This window comes from Hippocampus comes, unplaced genomic scaffold, assembly GCF_001891065.2.
Source record: "Hippocampus comes isolate QL1 unplaced genomic scaffold, H_comes_QL1_v1.1 scaffold309, whole genome shotgun sequence".
Lineage (NCBI taxonomy): Eukaryota > Metazoa > Chordata > Actinopteri > Syngnathiformes > Syngnathidae > Hippocampus > Hippocampus comes.
Genome location: NW_017805838.1, coordinates 74,629 through 80,285, shown reverse-complemented (window position 1 = coordinate 80,285; position 5,657 = coordinate 74,629). Strand labels below are relative to the sequence as shown.

The following is a 5,657-nucleotide window of genomic DNA, read 5'->3' as shown; positions in this document are numbered from 1 at the left end:
ATATATATATATATTCAGTGTATGTATGTATACAGTATGTTTATATTGTTTATATGTGCACATATTCATGTATGTCTGTATAAATAGATAGATAAAAAGATAGAATCAAACGCCATGACATTTGTACTATGAGGCGGATATGCTAACCAGTCAATGATCCCCTCAATTTTATGGGATACTTAAGTAACTGGCGGCCCGGTGGTCCAGTGGTTCGCGTGCTGACCTCACAGTGCAGAGGTGCAGGTTTCAGTTCCAGCTCCAGCCTTCCTGTTTGGAGTTTGCATGTTCCCCCGCTACCTGCGTGGGTTTTCTCCGGGTACACTGGTTTCCTCCCACATTCCAAAAACATGCATTTCAGGCTAATTGAACACTCTAAACTGTCCCTAGGTGTGAATGTGAGCACGAATGGTTGTTCGTCTCTGTGTGCCCAGCAATTGGCTGGCAACTGGTTTAGGGTGTGCCATTCCTACTGCCCAAAGACAGCTGGGATTGGCTGCAGCACCCCCCCCCCGCGACCTTTGTGAGTGAGGATGAAGCGGATCGGAAAATGAATGGATGGACTTAACTAACTCTCAGTTCCAAATACGTGTCTGTGTTCCGCGCCGACGCTCCTCTCTCCTTTCTCCTCATCCTTGACTCCACCAGCCATCCATCCAACCGCACTAAGGCTGTCCAAAAGTGCCAACATCTCTGCTGAATGGGGCTGTGAAAATTGCTGCCCATTGCAGGCGCAAAAAACACAAGCATCATCGGGCTGTCGAGCTGCGACGGTCAAAAAGCGCTGACATTCCCCTATCAAAATCAGTGCTGGTAAACACGTGCTGCCGAGAAACCGCAGCCATCAAGCAAAGATTCTTCTCCTTCAACGAATGTCCTGAAAATGGTCCACAACAGGTCCACACAAAAAATAACAGACACCATATCACAAAACAAAATGCTGCCAACTCAGGAGATATCCTGACATTTCTCTCAAGAATACCTTGATAATCTTGGAATTTCACTATACCCTGCACAGATTCAAGACACCCTGTACCAGACGCAGACACTTCCAAAACCAAGTTCTGGTTGTCAAAATGAGTGAAATCGGAAAAAGAGGACATATTAAGATTTTGAAGGCAATCTTTTCAGTGGTAGCTTCAAATATTCAATCATGGTCTGATCCGTCATCCATCATAAATCAAACTCTGGCAGCACATAGAGCCGAACCAATCACAAGCCATAGTAGCGGAACCAATGAGAGGATGGATAAACTCACTCGTAACAGGGCCTGCGAGTGAATCTACAATCTGACTGGCTTAAAGAAGAATCAGCGACTTCAGTGGTGTGTGTGTGTGTGTGTGTGTGTGTGTGTGTGTGTGTGTGTGTGTGTGTGTGTGTGTGTGTGTGTGTGTGTGTTCGACACATGCTATCAAGGTCCAGAAGGTGTGGGGAAATAATATGTGCAACGAAGCTTAAATCTGATTGGACAAAAAAAAAAAATAACTCCAAACATTTTTAATTACCGTATTTTCCGCACTATAGGGCGCACCAAAAATTCTTCCATTTTCTTAAAAGCTCACCGAGCGCCTTAAAATCCGGTGCGTCTTGTGTATGGTCATTACGGTAATACGTCGACTCCAAGATGGCTCCTTCCTGGAGACATGCTTCCATTGTTCTCATTTGCTGTTGGTTCAGTGAACTGTGTCGCTGCTTTATTAAATAAGTTTGTGTTGCAGTTCCGAAAAAAAGGAGAGCTGTGGTGTTAATTTTTTGAAACAGTCTCAACAAATACAGGTACGTCTTTGTCTGTCTTTGTGCCTTCTTCCGTTCGACTCGAGAGGCGTTCAAGACCGGCTCCGAAAAACGTAAACTAACGATTACTTCAATGAAACCACAAAAATTTAAAATAATACATCAAAACTGAAAAGCAAGCGAGGATATCACAAAATAAATTCTATAGCCCCTCCTACAGAATTTATATTGTGATTTCATCATTTGTGAATACACAACAAAGGAATAAATAACGACTACTTACGTCTGATAGTTTTGTTGGAGCTATGATTAAGGAAATGGCAATGCCCTTTTTGGAGGCGGTCATGAACGCCTCTCGAGTTTAACGAAAGAAGAGAAGGCACGGGGACGGACAAAGACGCATTTGTTGAAAAAAGGAGAGCTGTGGTTTATTTATTTATTTTTTTAAAGCAGACTTTATTAGTGGTTTTCACAGTCTCAACAAATACAGGTACTGTACGTCTTTGTCCATCTCCGTGCCTTCTCTACTTCCGTTCCACTCGAGAGGCGTTCATGGCCGCCTCCGAAAAACATAAATTAATTTTTACTTCAATGAAACCACGAAGAAAATCAAGAGAGGAAATCACAAAATAAATTCTGTAGGGGGGGATACAGAATTTATTTTGTTATTTCCTCGCTTGATTTTCTGTTTTGATGCATTATTTTCAATTTTCATAGTTTCATTTAAGTACAGTAATAGTTAATTTACGTTTTTCAGAGGCGGTCATGAACGCCTCTCAAGTTGAACAGACTCCTCTCGAGTTGAATGGAAGGAGCGTAACACCATCTAGTGGAGGCATTGTCGATTGCGCCTTATAATGCGAAGTGTCCAATGTATGAAAAAAATTTACAAAATAAGCTCTTCATTGAAGGTGCGCCTCATAATCCAGTGCGTCTTTTAGTGCGGAAAATACGGTACCCACAGAGGTCTGGAATCCTCCGGGCTGAAGAGGAAAAGAAACAACTGTTATGGACACAACCAACATCTGTTCAAAAGCCAACATCTGTGATGATATGGGGCTGTGTTTAGTGCCAATGGCATGGGTAACATACACCTCTGTGAAGGCACCATTAATGCTGGAAGGTACATCAAGGTTTGCATTGCTGTTTTTGCATCAAAATTCATATTTTGCGCCTCATTATTACATATTAAAAAACAGCTGAGAATGAAAGGCTGACCGTCCAAAGTAGTGATGGGTATTGGAAGCAGTTCTCGTGTTCATTTTCAAAAGCGCCCACATTTTCCACTTTCAAATTGCCTAAGACTAATTGTCAATTCGCCACTGACTGCAGCAGCCGAATGCTTTGAGGCAGTAAGAACTCACAGCGCAGAGTCAACTTTCAGGAATAGTGAAAAATCTGTGGGAAAGCAGGAAAAGGATGGGTATCTGGACACACAGATCAGCTACTCAATGTGGAAGCAGTTCTCCATCCATCCATCCATCCATTCTCTAATCCGCTTATCCTCACAATGATCGCGGGGCGTTCTGGAGCCTATCATTCTGAAGTAGGCGGGGGACACTCTGAAGTGGTTGCCAGCCAACCGCAGGGCACACATAAACAAACATCCGCGCTTCCACTCACACACGCAGGGACAATTTAGAGTGTTCCATTAACTTGCCATGCATGCTTTTAGAATGTGAGAGGAAACCGGAGTACCCGAAGAAAACCCACACATGCAAGGGCAGAACATGCAAACTCCACACAGGTAGGTTGGAGCTGGAATCAAACCCTGCACCTCTGCACTGTGAGGCCGACATGCTAACCAGTCGAACACCGTGCCGCCCTGCACTGCTCATTGCCAATCTTATCTATAAAAAGTTCTCTAGATGCCGTTATTTTCAATTGCTTGCATTTAACCGTTTTTTAAATACTTTTTGGGGGGATCTTTATGAAGAGTAAAAAAAAAAAAAACTTTAAATAAATTTGACTTTGTAGAATTCATTACAGCGAAGCTTTTTAAAATAAATTTAGCTTCTAGACAAGAAAATAAAGTTTACTGTTGTATACCATGTTAATTTAAGGATAAAAAACAATTGTTTTATGTTCATTCATTGTATTGTTATATTTTATTGTTTAATTAAATCCTTGCTTGAGTTCCCTGGGATTAATGTGCCCCCAAAAAAATGCTCCACAAAGTTAGAAAGTTGCTCTTCAAATGAAGTTGTTGATTCACAAAGTGCTCTTCAAAGAAAAAAAATATATGTATTTTGAGCCTTGTGAGTGTGTGTGTGTGTGTGGGGGGGGGGGGGTTGTATGTGTAGACAGATTGATCGACAGAGCGTCAGACAAAGCGATTGATCCTGCAGGAGCTCAGCAGTAAATTGAGGTAAATTTGAATGGTTTGAATTTGTCACAAGATGTGAAAGGACCAAGTAATCATGTAAAATTACTGCGTTGATTTGAGAATAATGTCATGAAAAATGTGGAATAGTGAAAAATAGTTCCCAAGATGGTTTGAATGAGCTCAAGCGCTCAAAGTTAGAATGTGAAAGATGAGCTTTTTTTGTTGTCCATTCACATAAATGTATTTGCTTCTTGCTGTTTTTTAATTCATGAAGAAAATGTGGGGTTGTGGGACAGCTGGGAAATTTTGGAATGTGGAAAATAGTTCCCTGAATGTCTAAAATTTTATGAATATTTGGAAGTTTGATTGAGAAATGTGGAATCCTCTTCAGCATTGACACCATAATGATCTATTTTTGTTTTAGCTAGAAAAAAAATGTACATTGATTTTGAGCCAGATTGTGTTGCATTTTGGAGGTTCCTATATTACAATGTGCAAGGTGGGAAGGTGAACATGCAGAGAAAATAAATACTTGTGGTTTATCCATCAAAGCAATGATTTCAAAGTTTGGTGGTCTGCAGGCTCCCTCTAGCGGTATACTAAAGGATTACAGCCAAAGTAAAGTGCAGTTATATTTTTAATTTATGCAATCATTTTGCATTTAATCTTTCAGAATTGTTTGTTTAAAAGTATTTAGTACTGTACATTGTTATTTTACTGTTATGTGAATTAAAGTTTAATCGAACCATGATTTTTTTTTTCCCTATGTTTAACCAAAGTATGTTTTTATGTTCAAACTGCATGTTAAGTGTCTTATAATAATGTTAAATATCCCTTTTAGAAATGAAATCTCTGCGCCACAGAATTTTAATGTTGGCCAGAAGGGTGGTGCTTTGACAACTAAACATTAATTGGGTGATACTTTGTGTAAAATGTTTGAGAACCACTACATCTAGAGTCAAGTCATCAGTGTTTTAGAAAAAAATAATATAATTAACTCATCATTCAAAGTCACATTTAAAATCAACTTTCACAAAATGTACAAAATGTTAACTCACCGTTTTGTTAACTCTGTTCTGAGAGTCAATGTTCAACTTCCTCAATTTCAGCAGGGAAGCTTCGAGGGAGCTTTTAAGATACAGTGCTCTACTCAACAGACGCTGATTAGCACCTGACTTCGTGAAGACCTATGAACACACAAATAAAATGCGCTTTATCCGTTGCCAACATACATGTGTATTCATCAGATTATTCCAGATTAAAATCACACTGATGCCGGGAATAATATGGAAAAAGAGAATAAAGAGGGCTGGGGGCGATTTGGGGGCCAAAATTTAAACACCAAAATTATTCAAACATTGCTGAAAAACCTCAAAAACCTCACAAATGCATTTTCTTTGAAAACCAGGAGTTAGATCTCCCAAAAACCTCCAACCTCCCTTCCCCCAAATATGAGGGTTTTTTTTAAATATTGAAAATCTCTGAATCAGTGAATCCACAGGCACAAACAATGTGGGGTTCCATTGTTGACTGGAAAATAGAGCTGTGTGACTCGCGTCACGGCTTGACCTGAGTCAGACTTAATTTGTGAATTTTAGGA

The 5,657-nt window shown here is 40.1% G+C and overlaps 1 protein-coding gene across 1 annotated transcript in view; it reads right to left on the bottom strand.

Moving 5' to 3' along the window:
* Window positions 1-5,241, bottom strand: part of LOC109526561 (UV-stimulated scaffold protein A-like) — a 67,430-nt gene extending 62,189 nt beyond the window's left edge. Inside the window, exon 1 of the mRNA XM_019887904.1 lies at window positions 5,128-5,241. The gene's annotated coding sequence lies outside the window, so the exon portion shown is untranslated. The remainder of the gene's footprint in view (window positions 1-5,127) is intronic.
* Between the last annotated feature and the right edge of the window lie 416 nt (window positions 5,242-5,657).